Below are 5,258 nucleotides of genomic sequence, written 5' to 3'. Positions count from 1 at the left end.
ACCCGTCACTATTAATTACGTTCTGGCTGGACATCTCCACCACGACTTGATCAACTTAGCATGGCCGATTCTCGCAAACTGACAGGGAATTATGGCCTTCCGCTCATCTCCGATCATCACAGAACATTGGGCAGTTGTCGGGAATGCTTGAGGAGTAAAGGGAGCGGTGTGGGGATGAGGTTTCTCGGGGAATCAGAGGGGCATTTTTGTGTAGGAAAAGGCGTCATCGGAGTTACTGGCTGGTTCCATGGTAGGTCTCTTGTTTTCAGTGGACTGATTGTTAGAAAGCAGGTGACTCTCTGAGGGTAAGGGTTGTTCTAGGCGTTCAGGGAGTGTCATCCGGGAGGAATAAGCTCGCTCAGATTTCTGACGTGGCTCTGAACCACTTCCTCCACTGCGTGGGGGACTGGTGGGGTCTTTGTTGGGGAAAACCGCCCTTGGGAGATTGATGCAAAATGATGCTGATAGCAGAATTGCTGTGGAACACTGCAGCTGTTCATTTCCTTCTCGGTGCTGGCTGCTACGTTACCCAGCTTACAAATAAAGGAACAGAAGCTAGGCAGTGGTGCACACCTTTAATCTTAGCACTTGGGAGGCAGAGGCAGTTGCATTTCTATGAGTTCAAGGCCAGCCTGGTCTATGGAGTGAGTTCCAGGAAAGCCAGTATTACACAGAGAAATCCTATCTCAAAAAAAAAAAAAAAAAAAAAAAGAAGAAGAAGAAAAGAAAAAAAAAAACCAGAAGTCACATGTCACCATGCCAGTGCCACAGACATATAGTAGTCTAATTATGATGAATACGTTATAGATCAAATTTAGCCTATTTAATACATTAAAATAATATATATTAAATTAAAGAGCTAATATGTTGTGAATTCAACCTATATTTAATATATGAATATAATCATTATCTTCTTGCAATAACTACGCAAGTCAAAAAATTGTTCAGTGGGTTGTGTTTATTAAATAAGACGTTCAGCATGTTAACAAAATAAAAGTTTATTTTAAAACTAAACTACTGTAAATATCCAATAATCTGAACCATTTCACTGTTGCTGCTTCCGCTTCAGTGGTGCTGGCTCCGTTTCAGTGCACGCTTTTAAACCAAGACACCAGAAACCCTGTGTCCTCCGGAGGCTGTGGTCTGATGCCCTGGTGAGGCTCCAGCTGCTGGGCGTGGCCTGGACACTTGGCAGACTTTCTCAGTACCACAGTGCTCCTCACACCGGTGGCAAACAAAAGCTTTCATCACGCGCTTGCATTGCTAAAAACATTGCGTAAATCTGCCTCAGAGTTATTCAGAAATAAATATATTTTGCACAATATTACTATCTATGTGTTTGCCACTTCTTAAATGGCATAAACATATACATATATTGTATTTTCATTTTAAAACAATATAGGAACAAAAATAATAGAGTGAACACTTTCTCCTCTCCATCTCTAGCCTATAGCCCAAATCTGGCAAGTTTCCTAGAACTAATTTTTGTACTATTTTGAGAGAGACAACTATAACTTTTTGAGTAAAATAAGTTTTCTGTAATTTTGTATAACAGAGATGGCCCATACATTTTTGTGCTGAGTTTTTTTTCAAAGCATAGAAGAACATTAGTGAGCAAGTGTCCTGGGTAATACACTCCACACATCACACTGTTTTAAGCCCTTTTGATCTATTAATTCACTGGATATTGCCAGCTACCCTGTGAGGCAGGCATGGACATGCTGTTCTCTCACAAAGAGACAGGAACCACAAGAGTCAAGTTGCTGGAGAGATGGCTGAGGCTGGAACTTACACCGTGGGCTTCTTGCAATAGAAGAAACAGCAGTGAATGTTGCTACTTCTAGTGTGTGCAGAATAGCTCACCTCTTCCTAAATTAGTCTCTTACAGTGAACATTTGGACCATTTCTCTTCCCTCCCCCTACTTTAAACACTCAACAGTGGCCCTGCTTGGCTTCACACACTCTGCTTCCAACACTTCAAAACAGAACAACTTGGTGCATTTAAACCTTCTGAGCCAAAAAGCAAAACAAAACAAAAACTAACCAACCCATCAAAAGTCACGCTGGTAGAAGTTGCTTGAGTTTTCCTTTCATTTCAGAAGCCCTTCTTAAAATCCTTAAGTGGAACCTGGGTCTTTCCGAATTCTCCAGCAGGAAGCTGGAGGCCTAGAGCACAGGACCCTCTCCCATCGGAAATCAGTGACAGCATGCTGATGAATTCTGGCTCTGGTGACTCCTGAGTCTGAGAGCAGAGTAACTAAGACCACGGGACATTCTATGCCCTTCGTAGTGCACAGATACATGACCTTCCTTCAGCATGCATAGGGTTTTAACCCTTCTCATAGTTAAATTGATGGTTCCCTCCCGCCTCCAACACACACCAAGGAAGATTTAATTTCTCAGTAAGCCTTAGTCATGTCTTGTGACATTTTGGGTTGTGGTAAGTGAATGGCAGGCCTAGGGCTGTTTGAACAAGAGGGTAGAGACTGACTTTTTCATGGTGCACACAGCGTCTTGGCCTTTTCAGTGAAAGACTACCCAGGGCAAGATGCCTGTAGGTTCGGGACTGAGAAAGGCTCCAACTCAATTATCACGCTCTCTTTGATACTGTTAGCAGTTTGCCTATGGCCAAGCACAGACACTCCTACCCCTGGCTTCCCGAAATTTCCCATGAATGTTCTTTTTTGTTGCATTACACTGTAATTGCTTGAGTTCACAGCTATCCCCATTAAGAAACAGTCTACTGCATGGAGGTTGCTACTGTTCTTGCAGAGGATGGGGCATGGCGGGTCACAATCATCTAACACTCCAGTTCCAGGGAACCCTATGCCCTCTTCTGACCTCAGTGGGAAGCAGACACACAGGGTACATGCCCATGCCTGCAGGCAAAATCCTCATATACGTAAAATAAAATACGTAAATCTTAAACAATAAAATATCTAGACAATAAGGCAAAAAATGGATACTGTAAGAATTCAAACTGGTAAGGAGTTCAGCAGACACTGGACAAGAACCTGGGGAGATAATTCAGTTGGTAGAGGGATTTCATGGAAGCACAGAGACCCTGGTTCAAGCCCCAGAACTCACTTAAAAGCCAGTTAGTTGTGTTAAGGAATGCTTTCAATGCCTGCTCAGGGGTGGAGTGGGGGGAGGAGTCAGAGACCAGTGGGTGGATCCCTGGAGCTCACTCCTCAGATAAGCTAGCCTTAATGGTGATCCCTGCCAGTGAGAGATCTTGCTTCAAAACACCAGGTGGAGGGCTCCTGATGAATGATACTCAAGATTAATTATCATTTGCGCTCTCTCTCTCTCTCTCTCTCTCTCTCTCTCTCTCTCTCTCTCTCTCTCTCTCTCTCTCCACACCACACATGTAGCTGAGCCACAGACAAAAGCATGGCTTTTGGTTTTTATCTGAAAAGTGAAAGACCATCCAAGGCAGCAGAAGATGAAGAAGACGTTCTCTACAGTGTTTCCTCTTCTGGTATGTCGTCTCTTTGACACACCAATCACCATGCATATACTTCCTGCAGTCTTTCCAGGACACCTGATCTCCGAGCCTCTCGTGTCTTCTGTCTGTACCCTTTCCTTGCTGGCTCTTTCTGCTTCTGCTGATTCTCAGGCATGGCTGCAATGCCAGTCACTCAAGTCATGCCTCAGACCAATGGAATGAGAAACATGGAGGTGGCCATGGTGGGTTTTTCACAAGTTCTCTGGTAAGCGTTGATTCAGATTTCTAAAACATCAAGTCTAACCATTTCTTCTCCGCTTTAAAAATTCCCATTTGCAAGGCCTACAGCCTTTGGTGAATACCGGAGACCTAGAGGAAATGATGCATTTTTAAATTTAGAGTTGTATATATTCTCCTTTGCATGGATTTGCCTAACCTGCTTCATCAGTTAGGAATGCCCCCAGTCTCAGCTACTCAGACATCGTTGCTTTGGCCCATGCTCTCCCGCCGCTCCTTTCCTGTGCTCTGCAATCCTTTCCCTTCCACCTCTAATCATCTTAGACTTGCATTTCATGCCCAGCTCACCTATCCTTTCTCGGCACTCACAGAGACCTGGTGCGCTTTCTCTAGTCTTCGTGGTGACTGTGTTACCACAAATCCCAACATAGAGAGAATCCTGTTGCCTAAGTCTAGATAGACCTGCTTTTCTACCAATACATATACATTTTAACCCAACATTTTTTATTCCACTGTTGGCTGAAAATTCTTGACTTCATCATTTTGATTACTTCCAGATTAAGTCTCAATAGTATTGAGGTTACAGGGTCCATCTTTGCCTTGGCCCTATGATCTTCAGAGAACTAGAATATGATGAGGAAGTTATTCAAGAGCAAGAGAGAAACTTCTAGGACTCAAGCTATCCTTGGGCCCCACTGACCTTCACTGCAGGGAGGAGTTTCCCTCTAGTGCTTGAAGGTCATGGTTTCCAGTCTCCTTCTCACGCCTGGCCTCACTCTATTCTTGATCTGTTTCTTGTGTCTTCGCATAGATCCAGGCTCCCTGGGAGCTTGAGAACACTTGGCCACACTGGTATGACAAGACCTCTGTGCCTCTGTCTGTCCTTAGGGCTCTCTAATCCTTATATAGGGACAGCCCTCAGCACTTACCAGAAGCTGTGTTTCTTGAGTATCATCTTGCAGGAGTGTCGCACAGGGTGTGGGAGGTGGGAGGAAGTGCGTTATATGTCCTCTTGGCAGGGATTTTCCTGAACTTAGCTGGTGACAGCTCTCCCACCCAGCTTCCCTCTTCCAAGGTTGCTACACTCGAGGGACAAAGGGTAAAGCGGTTTCTTGGACAACTGCCCAAGGCTTTGGTTTTGTTCAAAACTTTTTCCCATTACTGTCACAGCTTAAAAATCTCCTTCCTGGATGAGACCAAGGCTGCACAATTATCTCCCTTCCTTTATTTTCTGGCTAAGGTATAAATCACAGCGGTTCTCCAAGTTTTAGCATTGATTGTTAGCATCCAAATATCTCTGCCAGATTTCTGAAAATCAAGCATTTTGGGTTTTCGCTGAATTATCTGTTTTATGTCTGCCATCAGTTGCAAACTGATTCTTGTTTTGTTTTGCTCTTAGCATGCATCTGCCTTCCCCTGGGGAGTGTGCATGGAAGTGACAGACACGCGGTGCATGGCGGGAAACGCGCCGATGCTGCACTATGGCAGGGTCTCCGATGCACGGTAGCATCTATCATTCTGAGTCTTCATTGTCACCTTACCTGTGAGCCGGGAGCCTTTCTGTCATCGTCTC

The 5,258-nt window shown here is 44.4% G+C and overlaps 1 long non-coding RNA gene across 2 annotated transcripts; it reads right to left on the bottom strand.

Annotated features, from left to right (window-relative positions):
- Window positions 1-940: 940 nt before the first annotated feature.
- LOC125404753 (uncharacterized) lies at window positions 941-4,739 on the bottom strand. Of its 2 annotated transcripts, none has more exons than XR_007233363.3 (2): window positions 4,615-4,739; window positions 941-3,817 (listed from the first exon to the last, which is right to left on the bottom strand). It is a non-coding gene; the product is annotated as an uncharacterized LOC125404753 (long non-coding RNA). The 2 variants fall into 2 exon arrangements; XR_007233362.3 differs by lacking the exon at window positions 4,615-4,739 and adding an exon at window positions 4,386-4,605.
- Between the last annotated feature and the right edge of the window lie 519 nt (window positions 4,740-5,258).

The sequence above is a fragment of the Myodes glareolus genome, chromosome 10 (genome assembly GCF_982192425.1).
Source record: "Myodes glareolus chromosome 10, mMyoGla1.1, whole genome shotgun sequence".
NCBI classification, from domain to species: Eukaryota; Metazoa; Chordata; class Mammalia; order Rodentia; family Cricetidae; genus Myodes; species Myodes glareolus.
Note: the sequence above shows the minus strand (reverse complement) of the source record. Positions and strands in the feature narration are given on the sequence as shown.